At 40.6% G+C, this 20049-nt stretch overlaps 2 non-coding genes across 2 annotated transcripts; both read left to right on the top strand.

The window, feature by feature from the left end:
• The first annotated feature begins 13411 nt into the window (after nucleotides 1–13411).
• Nucleotides 13412–13494, top strand: trnal-uag (transfer RNA leucine (anticodon UAG)). The gene has a single exon. It is a non-coding gene; the product is annotated as a tRNA-Leu (tRNA).
• A 1304-nt stretch (nucleotides 13495–14798) lies between these two features.
• On the top strand, nucleotides 14799–14881 carry trnal-uag (transfer RNA leucine (anticodon UAG)). The gene has a single exon. It is a non-coding gene; the product is annotated as a tRNA-Leu (tRNA).
• The last annotated feature ends 5168 nt before the right edge of the window (nucleotides 14882–20049 follow it).

Raw genomic sequence — 20049 nt, 5'->3', positions numbered from 1 at the left:
TGTGTGTGTGTGTGTGTGTGGGGGGGGGGGGGGGGGTAGCAGTTTGTTATAGGAACTAGTGTTTAAAGTTCCCTGTACTTTATCAATGTGTATGTTACATCCAATTAAATTGTGCTTGAGCAAAGTTTCATTAACTCTAAATTCTATATCAAGTTCTCAGTCATTACACAGGGGAGTTAGTCTGACTTACAAATGTGTGTTTTTTTTTTATTGAGTTCTCAGTTTAAAAAATCTGAGGGGACAAACTCACATCTGTTCAGGGTGTTCCTCAAGGTCCATTACCTGAGCTCACATACTGCAAAGTAACATTTATATGTACTGTACATGCATAATAAACACATGAATGAATGAAGTTAATCATGGGGAAAACTGACCAGAAAAAGTCAATTAATTTATTTACACATCGTTTCCACCAGTAACACCAGACCTTCATGGTTCTGGTAGTGTCATTAAAATACATTCTTGAGCATGAAAAATGTATATTTAAAAAGTTACTCTGATTAATGTATTGTAGTTCATAACTTCTTACATTTATTTTCCATTTATTTCAGTTGCGTTATCGCTTTTGTTTGCATCTATGGTTAACTGATAAGTTGGTAAAGGAAGTATCTTTCACCTTCTGTGGTTTTTACAAATGTTATGTTTTTGTACAGCCTCTCACTGACTCTGTATTACTGTGCTGCTGCTTGAAGAGCGCAGTGATAGAGTGCAGAATCTGAGATCTGTAGATTTTTAATAGTAAGTTCAGTCGAGTCTGAGGATGTTTCTGCCTTGAATCGAGAGCCAGTGGGGTTGTAATTAGAAGAACTTCGTGACTTTGCGCCTTTAAGCAGTAAAAACTGCGGTGCGCTGTTAGGATAATGTTTGTACCAGTGAAGCCAAATGTCATTGCTGCTTGACTGATATGAACATTTCAGAGTAACAGTGTCTGTTTCTTTCCCCACAATGTTGGTATCTTTGTCTGCTGGCCCAATATTATCTGCAACACTGCCTGAAGCAAACAAGAATATAAAAATAAATATGAATATAAAAATACATATTTGAACTATTTTTGTAAATGTACCCAAAACATCAACTACATCAACTCATGCTTAAATTATTATATAAAAATTAATAAAATTAATTAACTTATGAAGCTTAATTACCTGTTGCTACAGTGAGAATCAGTGGGATGTATCTCACTGTGTACAGTAAGTTGTATAGTTGAGGCATTTCTGAACACAGCTCTGTGAGGATTCTGTATAATAGTGCTGTATGTATTGAACTTCACACATGAGGGAAAATGTGTTTAGAAGGCCACGCCCAGGAAGTGCAGCTGTTGTGGCATAACTCTGTACAGATCATCACTTCACAGTATCAGTGTCAGTGAACTGCAGAGGTGGGAAGTAACGAAGTACAAGTCCTTCATTACTGTACTTAAGTAGAGTTTTCAGGTATCTGTTACTTGAGTATTTATTTTTCCGACAACTTTAGATTTACTTCCAACATTTAAAAACAAATATCTGTAATCTCTATTCCTTACATTTTCAAATCAGGCTCATTACTTTAGTTTCAATGTTGAGGGGATTTATTGATGTTTTTATTTTATTTTTTACTTTGCTTCAACTGCATGCCTTCCCAACATCTAAACCAATTTCAACCTCAATGGATGAGACAATAACACATTTAAAAATAAATAAATAAATAAATGATTAACCTAATCCAATCTGGCAACCCTGACTCTGAAACATGAGTTTGATGAACAGGTTTTCTTTGAACTTCTAAACATTTGGGGGGTAAATACATAATGTTTTAGCTGGATGTGATGTATGCTCTTCAAACTCTTCAAATAAGCTATTAGTAGTGTTGTGGTACTTGAGACTGGTCTGAAGACCATTTTTTGAAGGCCTCGGTCTCATCTCCGAATTGACCACATTTTTACTTGGTCTTGTCTCAGTCTCAGACACTGAGGACTCAGGATTTTATTTCAAGTCTGGTCAAGACCACAACTGTGGGGATTTCACTACATTGCCTATGAATTGACTGATTTATTTGTGAACATCGTTACTGTGATTGGGTGTAAAGTTTCCTGTTTCAAATGACAATAACGTGACTCATTGCGAATTTGAATTTTTCTTTTCCTGTTAATGGCCATGACCCCTTCCCGCACCCTTCACACACATTGGTCTGGTCCTGGTCTTGACTCGGTCTCATCCTGCCTTGGTTTTGACTTGTTTTCAACCCTTCAAAGTCTTGGTCTCGATACACTTTGGTCTTGGTCATGACTTGGTCACAGTTTTGGTGATCTTGACTACAACACTAGCAATTAGCAAGCATGTAGGGAGCTGAGTAAGGTAAGGATAGCTATAGGTTATCATTAAATACAGCTGGGTTGTTGGTTAATGCGCTGTACTTAGGTAGCTGCTAGTCAATCAACTGCATGTGCAAGTAGAAAATTTATTTATCACACATTACTTTGCAATTAAAATATTTGCAGTGGAGCATGGGTGATTCTTCTATTCTCTTTTTTCCCTCTTAAATTCTGATAAAAGGTAACTAGTCATAATTTTCTTTTAATTATGTCAAGTAAATTATGTCAACTGAGCATATATATAATAAATAAATTTTATAACTATTTGCCAGGTGGCATAGCAAAATCAAAACAACAGTCTTTAACATGGTGAGTACAAATGATCTGCTTATCTCCTATGCTGTAGACATTGTTAACCATTAAAAAAAAATAATAATTAATTAATTATTTATTTATTTATTTTCTAGTTTATTGAGTTTCTTTGAGTTTTTAACATTCCACAACATGACAATTTTCATCTTTTCACCATCAAATCATTATTTTTCTGTATAACAATATACGCTTTTGTTTAATGTGTGGAAAATTCTTTTCAGATTTTTTTTTCCCCTTTGGATAGGTGGGTGATTATTTCCTTAAGGTTTGCCTGTAACAGTGCAACATTGAAGATAAAACAGTTTTAAATCTGCTTTTGCTGTAAATAAAGTATCACAGCAGTAATGACGTGGTGTTTCTGGTAATGATAATGTTTTGGTGATGACATCAATGAAAAAAAATAGCATATTATAATCAACCAAAATACAGAGAAACCCCCCCCCCCCCAAATCTTCAAGAAGCCTATGAGTTGTTTGCTGGAGGATCAGATGGAACAATAACATCATCAAACTAAAACAGCAGAAAAATCCAAACATAGCCTAGCCATAAATGCTACGTTCAGACTGTGAGTCTAAATCCTTTCTTTTTTTCATATCAGATCTGAATCCAATCTTTCTGATTGACTGTCCACAGTATATATTGCAGGTGATCAGAGCTGATCTGTCTGTCTGTGTGACAATCCTCTTTTTCAGTTTTATTTATTTTGGTTGCTATAGTAATAGCATTGCTTCCAAAAGTAGTTGATATAAATGATGTAAAATGGAGGGTCATGAAATGGGCTTGCTTATTTACCACATGGTAATGTGGAGCCATGGCACAGGTTTTATAAAAATAATGACACAGCATCACAGACGTAGGAAAGTTGCCTTCCCTGCTTTATTTTGTGCACCACAAATTTGTATTGTTTCCTGTACATGTAACCTAAATGTGAACTTTAAATGGTGTCAAAAGTCATCCATGTTAAAAAAAAAAAAGTGATCATAGCAGTCAGACCAAAAGAGATTTGCAAAAGCTGATATGCACAAAAATCAGATTTGGACTGACAATCTGAACATAGACAAAGACTCTTATGCTAAGGTCACACATAGCCGGTTGATCCATGAAAACCGTGGCCAGGCCTACCGCGGTCATTCTGGCAGATTTGTGGGGATGATCTGTCACATAAATTTGGGTGAAGTAAATATATGCAAATGAAGCCACAGTAGCCCTGATGATAGCAATGGAAGACGCCGGTAAAACCAATGGTGCCAGCAACATTTAGCAATGTATGGCCTTACAGCAATGACGGCAGTGTGTACAGATTTCATGACTGCAGTACGGCGTAGCCACGGCAAGACAAAATAAGCCACGCCCCTCTATGCAAACTTTTTACTTTCTGCAGAATGTTGTTCCATGAACAATTTGAGCTTAATGGTTGCGATGGAATGCGATCATAACCCCTGGTAGCTGACATAAGCCTCACGAATGCCTCAAGGATGATCATGTATGCTTCAAGGATGCTCACAGATGCCTTCATGGTTGCGACAGATGAATTCATCTTGTGCTTGACCCACAGCAATTTTCAACACGACAAAATTTTCTGGGGATGCAAGCCATGCTCTCTTAGTTGTGAAGGTAGCTCCCTGACTCTCACGTATTCTGACAGAAGGGCCCAGAACATGTGCCGGTTGACCCCTGGAAGGCTCAAAATCATCTACCGGCATCTACCAAGAAATGATTCAGGCTATGAGACCTTAGCTTGAGGACAAAGATGGTAATCCATACAGTTGATATCTTTAGCTTAAAACTTAAAGAAACAATGCTCATCAAAATATGGTTGCCTTTAAACATGACACTGAACATAAAAAAATGTGAAGGAGAGGTGCATGTGAGAAAGTTGGAGAGATGAGATGTGGAGAGTGACTGAGAGAAAAAGAGATGGAGAAAGACTTGGGTGACAGAGAGTAAATGAGTGTGTCCAGTAGCTGAATGAACCTATTTTAATTACGGGTCTCCTGAACCCAAAGTCTGCCTCCTTCACAAATCTCATATCTCAATATGGGAACACAGTTTCTTACACTAGCAGCTTCATGTGCCTCTTCATCACTGACGGAGGTGGTGGGATAAGGCAAAGGAGAACATGTGGCTAATACCACAGAATATCATCCTTCATAATCCATAAGAAATGGTTTTGGCCTGAACAGCTCATAGTTTTGACAAAAGTGTAATCCTCTGCATCCATATTTTGAATTATTCCTGGACACACATAGCCGTTATATTTTACAACACACCAACATCCTTTGAGTTTGTCTGTGATTTCAGTGACCAGAGCAAAGGTTGCTTCTGCAGTCATCACAGATTTCTGCACACCCATGTTTGCAGCTCTTTTAGATGTGGTGGGCACTTACAGTCATCTGGAGTTGACCAGAAGCAGCTGAGTTCTTGCCAGTTTATGTGTCCCGGGGTGTTGGTGAACATCTGTTTCAGTCGGGAAGACTGTACAGTATGTTAATGCTGCTTTACAGATTATCCACATTATGCCAACAGCACAGAACTGAAATTTACCTGGTGAATCTTCATGGTTCCACAGACAGTGTCCAGCTGTTGGGGAATTAATTAATTAATTAATTAATTAGCCTCGCTCTCAAAGCTACACTGCTGCCTCCCCACTGTTTCTTATCTGGGATTTGCGCTCTCACAAGGGGAAAGAAAACTGTCCAAGGACAGACAGCGAATTCTCTATGAGCTCAAATGTCCCAGCACCCAGACAGGCATGCTAAGGTTCCTCGGTCTGGTCAACTACTGCAGACAGTGGATTCCTGACTGCACCACACATGATAAAGTCCATCACTCTGTTTGTAAAAATGACTCTCCTGAACAAATCACATGGACAGAGAGCATGATGAACCTCTTTTAAGACTCAAAACCTCCTTCTGTTCTGCTTCTCCATTGGGTTTGCTGAATTATGCTTTGCCCTTTCACTTGTATGTCTTTGAATCAGGAGGGACGGCAGCTGGATTGTCAGCTCAAGAGCATGGAGGTAGTTATCCCTTTCTAAAACTCTAGAATTGGTTGTTCAGGGCATGCCTGCCTGTCTGTGTGCCGTCACTGCATCTGCCCTGATGCTGAACAAATAGTTTTGTCTCATCCATTCATTGTATAGTCATCTCACCAGGTAGTGACAATTCTTAATAACATTCAGACACAACACATGACAGCACAGGATTGCGGTGGGGATAAAGCAATCCTTTCTGTGACCCAAAATCCTTCTATTAAGCCTGCAGACACTCCCAATTCACCTGCTGTACTGTTACATCATCTATTGACTGCCTCATCATCCTCTGAACCTCCTGACTCACATGACTGTTTACATGAAATTACTGATGTCTCCAGCATGAGTTGGAATTGATCGTCTGGGCCTTTTGAGCATGGTGTGCATGTGTTTGTTGATGGTTTATGCCCAAAGCCTATTATTCCACTTTTTACTATGGTTATTTTCTGTGTTCTTCAATACTCTCATTCCCATTATAATTGACCCTAAAGGACACTGAAAAATCAGCTTTCCAAGATGACACTGTATACGTTCGACATAGCATGTCTATTCCAGTGTGTTGAAGCTGAATGCATGTGCACTACCACCATTGAATCGGCACATTACTGCACATTCAGTGTCACACATGCATAATCAATGCGCACAGTCTGTGCAGACTTACATTACTGCCCCCTTCTGGAACTCATCTGTTACTGTCTCAAAGGGGAACATGGAAGGAAAATGGAAATTAAGCTGATTTTACCTGTAATTCGATTTCATTTTAGTTTGTGTTGTATTGTTCATTGTTGTTTCTTTTTTTAACTGTTATTTTTACGATGATTAACCCTGGTAAGTAGGACTTATGTACGTGTGAGTGGGTGGCATGAGTGGTTAGCACTGGTGACTCACAATACAAAAGTTTTGCGTTCAAGCCCAGTGGCTAGGGTTCCCTCTGGGTGCTCTGGTTTTCCCCACAGTCCAAAGACATGCAGTGAGGTTACGTAACTGGTTACTGTAAATTGCCCATAGGTGTGGGAGTGTGCAGAAAGGAACTGGCCACCCTACTGCTGCAATTCTGGCCATAGCAACCAAATGTGGTTTGCCTCATGTCAGGTGGAGTTTCGCAATGATGATATCATGTGTGAGAAACATTAGTATGATTGAGAAAGCTTTCAGTAGATTGTTATTGTGCTACAACCACAGGGACATGAAATGTGTTGTCCATGGATTCATGTTGTACAAAACTCTTAATGAAGTAAATTATCAGATATTTAATTTATCATTCGGATATTTGAGATGCCAGTGGTGAGTATTATTTTGTTCTAATTAAAAAAATCTTATTGAAAAGTTTTTTTTTCATACAGTAGGTACACAAATAACAGTTGATCTTCAAAAGCAGTTTTTTCACAGACAGGCAGTGCAGATGTGAATGTAAACATGTAAAGAGCTCCATCTTGTGAGAAAAGCACGGCTCTGCTCCAGTCATGTGTAGTGCTTTTTGTACAGTGTAGTTGGGTTTCCTGTCACTGTGGGCTCCAGAGCGCAGTAGTACAGTGCAGAGTCTGTCACTGCAGCAGGGGAGATGAACAGATCCACTTTCTTACTCGTTTTATCAAGTTTGATGGACACTCGTGGGTGAGGCGGATCAGCCTTTGTGACCTGTTTACTGCCTTCAAAAATCAGCAGCAGAAACTCTGGTCTTGATCCAGGTTTTTGTTGGTACCAGTAGAGACTGTTAACTGATCCAGTATATGTGCAGGACAGTGTGATGTTGCTGCCTTCGGTTCCAGATATAGTGGTTTGGTCTGGTTTAATGCTGTTGTCAGCAGCCTCTGTGACAAAGATACTATTTTAATAGTGTGGCTATTCACTATTAACCCTCATCCTACCATGCTATTTTACACCTTAATCTTACCATGTGGGGTCCGTTTGGACCCCAATACTTTTCTTTAAAATTAAAGCTTATAAAGACAAAATCACCAGATAAGTTTTGTTCAGAACATCTTGTATTAATGACAGCAATACATTAAAGGGCCCAAGGCATAAAGAACACACTTAACCTTCATCCTACCAGCCAATTTTACATACACAAACTACCAGGCGGGGTCCGTATGGACCCCAGGGGGGAATACCTTGAAATCAATGCAGTAAGAACCAATTCAATGCAGCAAACAGACATAACTTTATTGAAGAACAAAATCCACTATGGCTGAATATCAATGATGTATTATAAATGCAATAACATTGCAATAATATTGCAATAACTAGCATACATGTAGCAAATTATAGCGCCACAAAAAAAAATTGGCATTATATACATGATTTTTGCAGATCATGCAGCTGTAAAACATTCTGGATTACAACTTAGGTCTTTTCTTACAGAATTTAAAACAAAAAAGTAATTGTAAAATAATTTAGGGCTTTTGTTTTGCAGCCTGTGCTTATTGCAGCAGTGGGGTCCACACGGACCCCAAGAAGGAATGCCTTGGTAGTTTCATTATGGAACATAAAAGAAATAAAAGAAGTTAACTTTCAGTGTGCTATTCAATTATAAAATGAAAGACAGATAAACTTTACTCTGGGGTCCGGTTGGACCCCAGTAACAAATTAATTATACCTTCACAATGCAAAAAGCTGATCTTCCGGTGCTTTAGTGTTTTAATTAAGACATAAATTCCGACAAATTCATAAAACGGTGAGGCAGTATGTCACATATTTTTAAAATGGCAAACAAACATATAGGTGCGGGGTCCAGATGGACCCCACTTGGTAGGATGAAGGTTAATAAACTATTATTCATAAATATTTGCTGTTTTTGTTTCTTTTAAAACATAAATTAAAATCGTGTGTAATGTATATGGCTTACCAGTTTCAGCAATGGTGAATAAAAGCATGAAGAGGAGTAACATTGTTATCCTGAGTGTTTAGTTCAGACCTCTAGCTTTAGAAATAAATGTCATTGTTGTGTATTTGAGATTGTCTCTGCTGTCTCCAGATGTAACTCCACCCACTGACATACACTGCCCTCCACAATTATACCGGTAGGCACCCCTTGTAAAGATTAGTAAAAAGGGTGAGAAAAAAATCCACCATTTGGTGAAGTAACTTCATCTCACACTGAAAAAAAGAGAACAATCCAATATTTAATTGAAATAAATTTGTTCACAGAAAATCAAATCCCTCATCAAGAAGTAATTATGTTCAACAAAACCACACGTGCCACTATTATTAAACTACAACTTTAAGTCTTGTAGAATCAAGCCGCAGATCAACCTTGAAAAATCTCCAACTTTGCTGTGAGACATATTGTAGATTCATTTACAAACCCACTCTACCTTAACAATATCAGCAGCTGTTTAGTGTCCTGCAGCTGCAGACAACAAATATTCATTCATTCATTCATTCATTCATTCATGCCCTGACATAATTTCATCATGTGTTTTAATGTGACATGTAGCCTACGCAGAACCAGCCAGCTGACCGAACCATAGCCAGCCTTTGGAAGATTATTCACATATAGGGATTTTTTTTTTTTTGCCACACAATATTAATGTGAATATAAATTTGTGTTGTCCAGACACCACAAATGAGCTGCTGCAGTCAACTGAGCCTGGATGCATTGGAGAAAATGGTATTTATGTGTGTGCAAGAGAGCAAGATAGAGTGAGAGAGAGAGACTTGGAAATATGATCATAATCTTGTGAGATGGGATGTTATCTGAGATTTTGAATGCTGCAATATAATAATGTAGCTTAGAATGTTTGTGGTCCTAAAGGAGAGATATGTGAGTGACAAATTATATATTTTTAGTAAAATTTATCATCAGTTTAATCGTGATATTTAATAGTCAGTTGGCACATGCCTCAGTTTCCTGAGACATTATGGGTGTTGATGATAACTTAATAAGGAGACAGAAACTGAACTACATACATTTAAAAAGAGCAGTGCAAATAATAAAGATGAGTGTGGCAGTGAGGGTGTGGTCGAGCGTTGGCTGTGAATGGAGAGGAGTCAGATTGAACCAGCAGTTAACATGTGACAAGGTCAAACTGTGTCTAATTACTTGCTGTCTATTAACGTGTGTCTCTGTGTGTCTTTCAGATGGCCAGGAACGAGAGAGAGAGAGAGAGTGTGAGTGTCGAAGTAGTGTCACTGAAAACTGACCATTAGAAATGTGGGTGGAAACACCTTGTTGACAAGAGAGGTCAGAGGAAAATGGCCAGATTGGTTCAAGCTGCCAGGAAGGACTCATGAACTCATAGCAACTCTTTACAACCATGGTGAGCAGAAAAGTATCTCAGCATGCAACTGCAGAAGAACACATTGGGTTCCACTCCTGCAGCCAAGAACAGGGATCTTAGAATCAAGAAGAAGTTCCTACTACACCTGCAGGTGAGTGTTTGTTTTTATTGACCTATCTAACCCCCCATTTATTTATTTTTAACTGATTATATCATTGATATTATATCATCTGGAATTGTGTAACTTTAGCAGTTGATCAGCCTTCAGTATAACATAACTGGGACAAAGTTTTTGTACAGTGCAGTTGGATTTCCTGTCACTGTTGGCCGCAGAGCACAGTAGTATAGTGCAGAGTCTGATACAGCAGCAGAGGAGATGAGCAGATCCACTTGTTTCTTCTTTTCATCAACTTTAGCAGAGAGACGTGGTGGGATTGAGTCACTTTTATATCCACTTTCTGATATATAAAGAAGGAAGTCTGGTTTAGATTTTGGATATTGTCTGTACCAGTGCAGGTCATGTCCTGTACCACTTGCTTCATAGTTGCAGGACAGAGTAACATCACTGCCTTCATCTATAACTGTTTGAGTGAAAAGTGGCCTTATTGAATCTGCCATGGAGTCACCTGTCATAGAGAAGAAAACAAAATGTTATCATTTCCACCATCAAGCCAGAATGACATAAGTCAGACCCACATTCTGATTTTTCTTCCCAGCACACAGACAAATAAAACACTAATTCAACACTTAATATTTCTGCAGTGACAAAAAAAAAGTCAAAGTTAACTCACCGAGTGAAAGCCACAGACACATGAATATAACAGTGAACATGATGAATGGTCTCAGCTGAGTGAAAGTATTCTTTCTGTACTATGATATGTTCACATCATAAAGGTTCATGAAGCTCCAGCCCACAGCACCACATGACAGTGTCACCATTGTTACTGACAGATTGTTGATTTGTACTGAAGCATCCTGGCTTTACATTCAGCCTCACATGGGGAACCTGTCTTCAACTCCGACTGTCAGCAGAATTCATGGAATTATGAAAAATCCATCATTCTAATCTGTAAAAATATAATATAATTAATACATTATTAAATGTTTAAATTCCCTGTTATATTTGTTTTATAAGTGGTTTTGCTGCATTAGGAGATTTGGCCTGATCTGAAATTGCTGTAAATAAGTATAAATCATGACAAATAATTTAGTATGACAAGTTATTATTAATATTATCACAATGCAATTGATTTATTGACTTTGTAATAATGAAGCCTGTTATTTCACTGAGGTGAGGAACAAACCAGCTGCTGCTCTTCACAATATTATGAAAGATACCAGTAAGCCATTAGGCCTTAAAAGGTGTGATGCATTTTGTGTGTGAAGTTTGCTGGATCGAGTGAAGGTTGCAGAGAGAGAGAGAGAGAGAGAGAAACTGGGTGTTTTATTTATTTTGTGTTCCTCATTTCCTCCCTGTAGCCTTGTCTGCTGCCTGGCCTACCTGTCTTCTTTCTCATGTCTATTTTTTAATTAATTTGCCTCATATGATTTTAATATTATTATTCTGCTTTATAAACCTAAAGACTAAACAAAATCTCATGGTTGCTATTTGTCATTTAAACATGAAACTCTGTAAGCACAATAAAGTATTTACATTATCCAATCACAAACACCTCCATTACAAGTGAACCTGTCCAGAGCCCATTTTATTCACTGCAGCTGCAATGTGCTTGTCCATGCAGGAGACAAATATATTACAGGTCACACATTATTAACAAATTGTATTTATAGCCCGACTGCAATTTCAATTTTCATCAACAACTCAGAGAAACAAGTCATTTTGGCTTTGGTGAGATGACAATTGGATTATTCAGCTTGATAGAAAAATCTGAAACGTTGCTGAAGCTCCATTAGATTGGAGCACAACTGCAATAAAATCTCACATCTGTACAATCTCTTTTTTTTGCATTGCATTATATATTAAATGACTATGTATGTATGATTGAAGAGAGTGAACATTATTGTGAAAAGGAGTATTCATAAACAAACAAGTCAAGGTCTGTGGGACGTGAGCAGGGTCCTCGTGCTTGGCCCACAATAAGACATCTAATGATGCCATCTTGTTGTGAAAGGTGAAAAACCAAGCCTTTTTTGTTTGCTTGTCTGTCTGTTTGTTTTGTTTTGTTTAAATGAACTACGCTCCTCATTTACCAGGAAAAAAAAGTGTTGCTGGGAAAAAGAAGTTGTTTTTTTTTATTCATATTTCAATAGGGGCGGTGTAGGGGTTAGTGCTGTTGCCTCACAGTAAGAAAGGCTGGGTTTGAGCCCCATGGCCGGCAAGGGCCTTTCTGTGTGGAGTTTGCATGTTCTCCCCGTGTCCGCATGGGTTTCCTCCGGGTGCTCCGGTTTCCCCCACAGTCCAAAGACATGCAGGTTAGGTTAACTGGTGACTCTAAATTGACCGTAGGTGTGAATGGTTGTCTGTGTCAGCCCTGTGATTACCTGGCGACTTGTCCAGGGTGTACCCCGCCTTTCGCCCGTAGTCAGCTGGGATAGGCTCCAGCTTGCCTGCGACCATGTAGAACAGGATAAAGTGGCTTGCCAACTCACGTGGCCAGCTCAAGACCTGGGTGTGGTCGACGATGCGTCTCGCTCTGCTGTCTGGCCGAGCGGACTAGGAGCAGTGTTCGGCTAGCGGTATCCAGTGGAGAAGCGTTCTTCTATCTTGATCCTGAGGTCTGTTAAGTCCTGCTTACTAATGTTCGGGATGGTGTACTGATACCACGTTGAAATCCAGTTTTGCATCTTAAGGTACTGAAACGGATGCCTTGATGTTTCCCTACGCAATTTAGCGTGCTTACGAGTAAGTTTGAGATTCTGTTTGCCATACGATGGGTGAATACTGGTCATTGCAGTCCATTCCAGGGTTTCGTTTTCCAACCCTGGCTTTATTTACCAGCCCTGCCCACAGACGGTTGTACATCCAGTGAATCAACGAGGCTAGGCCGTAGACTCGTTCACGTCCAACCTGAGGATTTTGCCTCCCTGAAGCGTATGCGTTTTGAAACGAAGTGCACCGAAGCATCTCCTGATAATTTGTCCACGCTGTCCCGTGGCCCCGTGTGCGGTCGTGGCCACCTGGTTAAAGCGATGTCCTCGACGTCCACTCGACGTCTCCCACGCTGCTTTGAGTATGCTGCTGACGCCATCTGAAATTGGGTTTGATGAAAGGCAGCCGGAACCTTGTTCTGTGGCGGCTTTTACCCGAGCTTGTCTGGCAAAAGACGGAGCGGGTCCAATTCCAGGAATCTGCCCGAAACGGAAAGGGCTTCTCTCCCGGACAGGTCGAGTCAAAGCACTGTCTTAAAAAGTGTGCAGAGGTTGCTTGTAAAAGCACGGCCCAGAGTATTGCAATCGTTGGCCAAGCGCATGGCCCACGTGTGAGGTCGACATGAGACCTCAGCATGTTCCATGCCGGATTCTGGCCAGGCGTTTTGTGTCAGGGTGGCCGAGCGGTCTAAGGCGCTGCGTTTAGGTTGCAGTCTCCTCTGGAGGCGTGGGTTCGAATCCCACTTCTGACATTTGTTGCAGCGGTTTGCTAATGGGCCTTGTGGCCCACGCTTGGTGCAAACAGCCTGTGGTGGGGGGGAGTTTCGCCATCGCCTGGGTGAAAACGAAGTCTTCGTCTGGTGTGGCTTTGCCAAAAAAAAGCGGTGGGGGTGTTTTTTTTTTTTTGTCGCTCACGAATTTGGGCACCTCCCGTAGTCATGGCGGCAGACTTGAAATCCGTTGGGGTTTCCCTGCCAGGTTCGAATCCTGCTGGCGGCGTGTGTTGTGAAATTTGGGGCCCTGTCGAGTGCTGCCCGTGTCGGTCCGACTGGCGGTGGATCGGTTTCGCCAGAGCCCCTGTGCTCTCGGTGTGAAACGGGACGGCGGTCTTCTTTTGATCACCGCACATAGGTATTTGAGCAGTGACCCAAGTGCATTGCCAACTCACGTGGCCAGCTCAAGACCTGGGTGTGGTCGACGATGCGTCTCGCTCTGCTGTCTGGCCGAGCGGACTAGGAGCAGTGTTCGGCTAGCGGTATCCAGTGGAGAAGCGTTCTTCTATCTTGATCCTGAGGTCTGTTAAGTCCTGCTTACTAATGTTCGGGATGGTGTACTGATACCACGTTGAAATCCAGTTTTGCATCTTAAGGTACTGAAAGGGATGCCTTGATGTTTCCCTACGCAATTTAGCGTGCTTACGAGTAAGTTTGAGATTCTGTTTGCCATACGATGGGTGAATACTGGTCATTGCAGTCCATTCCAGGGTTTCGTTTTCCAACCCTGGCTTTATTTACCAGCCCTGCCCACAGACGGTTGTACATCCAGTGAATCAACGAGGCTAGGCCGTAGACTCGTTCACGTCCAACCTGAGGATTTTGCCTCCCTGAAGCGTATGCGTTTTGAAACGAAGTGCACCGAAGCATCTCCTGATAATTTGTCCACGCTGTCCCGTGGCCCCGTGTGCGGTCGTGGCCACCTGGTTAAAGCGATGTCCTCGACGTCCACTCGACGTCTCCCACGCTGCTTTGAGTATGCTGCTGACGCCATCTGAAATTGGGTTTGATGAAAGGCAGCCGGAACCTTGTTCTGTGGCGGCTTTTACCCGAGCTTGTCTGGCAAAAGACGGAGCGGGTCCAATTCCAGGAATCTGCCCGAAACGGAAAGGGCTTCTCTCCCGGACAGGTCGAGTCAAAGCACTGTCTTAAAAAGTGTGCAGAGGTTGCTTGTAAAAGCACGGCCCAGAGTATTGCAATCGTTGGCCAAGCGCATGGCCCACGTGTGAGGTCGACATGAGACCTCAGCATGTTCCACGCCGGATTCTGGCCAGGTGCTTTGTGTCAGGGTGGCCGAGCGGTCTAAGGTGCTGCGTTTAGGTCGCAGTCTCCTCTGGAGGCGTGGGTTCGAATCCCACTTCTGACATTTGTTGCAGCGGTTTGCTAATGGGCCTTGTGGCCCACGCTTGGTGCAAACAGCCTGTGGTGGGGGGGAGTTTCGCCATCGTGTGGGTGAAAACGAAGTCTTCGTCTGGCGTGGCTTTGCCAAAAAAAAGCGGTGGGGGTGTTTTTTTTTTTTTTGTCGCTCACGAATTTGGGCACCTCCCGTAGTCATGGCGGCAGACTTGAAATCCGTTGGGGTTTCCCTGCCAGGTTCGAATCCTGCTGGCGACGTGTGTTGTGAAATTTGGGGCCCTGTCGAGTGCTGCCCGTGTCGGTCCGACTGGCGGTGGATCGGTTTCGCCAGAGCCCCTGTGCTCTCGGTGTGAAACGGGACGGCGGTCTTCTTTTGATCACCGCACATAGGTATTTGAGCAGTGACCCAATTGCATTGCCAACTCACGTGGCCAGCTCAAGACCTGGGTGTGGTCGACGATGCGTCTCGCTCTGCTGTCTGGCCGAGCGGACTAGGAGCAGTGTTCGGCTAGCGGTATCCAGTGGAGAAGCGTTCTTCTATCTTGATCCTGAGGTCTGTTAAGTCCTGCTTACTAATGTTCGGGATGGTGTACTGATACCACGTTGAAATCCAGTTTTGCATCTTAAGGTACTGAAACGGATGCCTTGATGTTTCCCTACGCAATTTAGCATGCTTACGAGTAAGTTTGAGATTCTGTTTGCCATACGATGGGTGAATACTGGTCATTGCAGTCCATTCCAGGGTTTCGTTTTCCAACCCTGGCTTTTTTTTAGCAGCGCTGCCCATAGACGGTTGTTGTTAGATTTAAAGCCCTGATTTAAGTTAGTTTTATAGCTACACATGATTTAGGATTGTTAAGACTTCATGATTTAATATTTTAGAGCTTTTTAAGATCCTTTATTATAACAGTGATTTTAAACTATCCCTGTGTAACCTGACCTTCCTCCAGTGGAGAAGACATACACTTCTTTGCTAAGACTAAACATAGTAGAATTGTCGTAAAACATTTCGCCCTTCGACGTGCATACATGCTGAAATATCCATTGATATGAAATATTATTTTGCTTACACACATACATAGCCATGGTCACACACAAACACACACACACCCTTTTCACACACACACACACACACACACTCGATAGACAATACATAAACACAGCTGCCGTTTAGAGAGATTATAATTTGTTATAAAAGGTTGTTTGTAATATTTCATCTTTGGTGAGAAAACTGAATAAACAGTAGTGAAACCGATCTCTGGTTCTCTGTTTTTTGCGGTGTTTTTTCGCCCCAGAATTCTGCAGGTGGCACGAGGGCATTGGTCTCGAGAAGTTGACCGTTCCAGCTGGGGGAACCCTTTCAATTTGGTGGCCCGTACGGGGATACTTCCAGTCAGGTAAGGGGTCTCTTTTAATTGATTAGTTGGGGGGGACTTCCGCCTGGTTGGTAGTATCAGAAAAACCCACTTATCTATTTATAAGATTTTGTTTGGTTATCCTCGTAATTGGTTTACGGGAAGAATTTGTTTGGTTATCCTCGTAATTGGTTTACGGGAAGATTTTTGTTTGGTTATCCTCGTAATTGGTTTACGGGAAGATTTTCTGGTTATCCTCGTAATTGGTTTATGGGAAGATTTTCTGGTTATCCTCGTAATTGGTTTATGAGAAGGTTATCCTCGTAAAGTGAATGAGCTGTCACGGGAAGAGCGTGCTTTATGAGTTAAACCCATAATAATTACCCACAATAATTAATCTCGGGACTGATTCCTTCGTGCCACCATGGGGGGAAAATTGTATTAAGGTGCCCGGACCCCGAGAAAACCCCACGGGATTGGATGAATTGCTGTGGTTTAGCATTCTAGACAATTTGGCAATTAAAATCCTTATAAGATGCAAATTAAAATAATTTACCTAAAATTTGAATGATAATTAACAATGATATATCCCGGTTACTTTTTCAGAATGAATACAAAGCTCCAATGTTTGAAAAAAACACAAAGTGTAAATGTTATGCGCTCTTTTATCATCGTGGGAATTGATTATAGCTCTAAATAAATATTGACGTATTTTTTTAAGAATCCGTATAACTTTATTTGTACGCCCGTATACTACATTTATTGAATCAAATCCGTATAAAATACGGACATTCTGTATATTGTGCATTTTAATCTCAACGAAAGCTTCACTGAATCGATTCTTTAGAACAAACTCGCATGCGTGTGAATCAATTTACTTGATTCACTCTTCACTCTTGACTCAGAATCTACGGAAACCTTATTTGTATTCCTGTTTTCAAATTGTAAACAATAATCACACTTTCATGCTGCATGAAATTAAAGTATGAACTTTCCTCAAACCATTAAGTGTGTGCATGAACTCAAACAAATGCAGTCCATGCGTCTGTATCGATTCGCTCGATCGAGTCATTTTTATGTTTCGTCTCGAAAAAGATCCGAATCGTTCGTGAATCTCATCACTGTTACGGAAGGAGAGAAGAGATCCTCTTCCCTCAACACAGAATGGCTGCTTCTTAATCAATTAGTTTCAGCGTTTTGTTTTATATTCACTGTGTGTTGATAGTCCGAAACTTGTAACTGGAAAGTTACCAGTAAAGTCACGAGTGGTCCGCGAGGTGATCTCTGAACAGGACCCCTGAGTAGTCTATAAGACTATTAATGTGTTTTAATAATTAATAGTGCAGCTATTAATGCAGTTTCATGATGCTTTATAGTCTAGATCCTATAAATGATGAATACGAAGTAGGACAGAAGTATGTGACGGCAAAATTGTGATGTTATGTGTTGATGACATTAGAACTCGGTTCCCATGATGCTTGTGAGCTGGGCATGCGCACTAGATAAAAGAAAAAGCAGCTCTTTAGGACAAAACTCTCGTCTCATCAGATTTGGGCAGTAATTCTATACGTTCAGACCTTAAATAATGAAATAACTGTACAAGCAAATACAACACAAAAACCATTTTTAAAACATTCACTTAAATTAAATAGACATGGTAAAAACAGAAGAAATATATTTAAGGCTTTGAGTTTGATTAATTCAGCTCAAATATCACTTTCAGATTTGAAGATATTTATCAGGAATCATTTTTAAAATATTGAGTAGTATACCACTTCCTGTTTAAAGGCATAATAAAAGGCATCAAATATATTTACCCTACTTGTGAATGGAAATGCCGAAAAGTTTAACAACGACCTAATGTTGATCTAAAACATTTTAAAACTGATCGTGTAGTGGTATTTTTTTTATTAATCATATGTAACGGTCATGCTGAAAATTCTAACCTTTAAATATCCTATATACTTCTGTTTCTGACGCGTTTTAGCGAGACGTGGAATAATTGTCGTCCTATTATAAATATAATATTTGAATAATTGTTCCGTAGCAATATGCTCTGTCTCTTTTCTCAGTCAACATTGAGATAAGACTGACCCAGATAGATAGCAATAATATAAACAAACAACCATCCATGCAAGCATGGCAGACAAGGACACACAGATATATGCACTTGGCACTTTCTCACAATAATAAATGTAATATAATTAATCTCTTTATATTACTAGGTAAATTCCATATACATAAAGTCAAAATGTCCATTCCCATTATTTTTAATTGAATTAAAAATGTATTTTGAGTATTTTAAGTCTCTGTCACATATCGAATCCAACAAAAGGTGCTTATCAGCTATTCAATTTTATTCAAATTACATTCAGTGAAATTGTTTGTCATTTCAATTTGCCCTGTTTTATATCTCCTTTTCTTTTTTTAAACTTATTGCTCCTTATGAGGCTAAGCTTAAACATGTTCCTCCTAATTTCGAACTATTGATATGAAATGTTCTGATTAACTGTTTGCTGAGTTTTAAACCTCCATACTTTTGCCTTTAAAAACCACAGAGGATATGGAATGGATAGGCCTTTAATGTATTTAGTTAACCATATTTTTTTTTCAGCAAGAAACAGAATTAACAAACGTTTACTTGAAGAATGTTGGAGAAAAAAAAATTTTGTCCTTCCAGTGGTGTTTGTAAATCAGAGACTTGGGTTTATCTTTATTTAACCATTAAGAAAAAAAAACGTCATTTAAACGCCTGTTTATGTTAAGCAGTACCTCTCTCTCTGGATTGATGTCATCCAAGGCGTGGTGAGACCGTGTACCAGCTCGTATAATACACCTGTCAATCCAGTACCTAAATCTGATGGTACCTGGTGTTTTACGCAGGATTTACGTAAGATTAATGAATTGATTGTCCCTGTTGCATCCATTGTACCTGACATTTCTTATTGATCTCTGTTCTGCCTTTTTCAGCGTTCCTGTTGAAAAACACTTCACGCACATGGGGAAACAGTATGCTTTGACACATTTTCATTGTTTCAAGGTTTCATTGACTCTCCTGCTGTTTTTTCAGCCGTAATTCAAATTCGTAACACACTCTGTGGCCTCTCCCTCCCTCAGGACTCTGTGGTCCTGCAGTGCGCTGACAATCTTCTGGTATCTGTTGAGTCACCAGAAATCTGCCGAGTCACCAGAAATCTGCCAAGACACTTCCTTGTGCCTGCTCCAACATCTGGCGCACAAGGGCTTTAAGGTTTCCAGGACCAAGTCATAATATTGCATGGACACTTAAGTATTTGACCTTTTGAAGTTTTGAACTTTCTCAAGGCTGTCATTCTAGACACAAAACGCCAAAACACCCTGCAACTAAACATGCACTGATGTCTTTTCTGGGTCTTATCAATTACTGCAGACAATGGATCCCTGACTGCTCTTTATATGACAAGATTCTCCGTTCTTCAATCTCTCATCACGATCCACTGCAACACCCTTTCACCTGGACTGATACTATGATGGACGCTCATCACTCCCTCAAAAGCGGTCTTTGTTCCGCCTCTGGGGTTACCTGATTACTCCAAGCCCTTCCAGCTCTATGCCTGTGAACACCAAGGCACAGCCTCTGTGGAGCATGAGGGGGGGATGCGTCCTTGTGCGGGGTTTTTTATCCAAAACATTAGACATTGTTTCTCAAGGCTTACCTGCGTGTCTAAGGGCTGTCTCTGCATGTGCTCTGATGGTTTTAGATGCGGAAAAATTGGTTTTGTCTCACTCATTGATCTTGCACTCGTCACATCAAGTTAAACAGGTGTTGCAAAATTTACAGACC

The sequence above is a fragment of the Neoarius graeffei genome, chromosome 1, assembly GCF_027579695.1.
Source record: "Neoarius graeffei isolate fNeoGra1 chromosome 1, fNeoGra1.pri, whole genome shotgun sequence".
NCBI classification, from domain to species: domain Eukaryota; kingdom Metazoa; phylum Chordata; class Actinopteri; order Siluriformes; family Ariidae; genus Neoarius; species Neoarius graeffei.
Note: the sequence above shows the minus strand (reverse complement) of the source record. Positions and strands in the feature narration are given on the sequence as shown.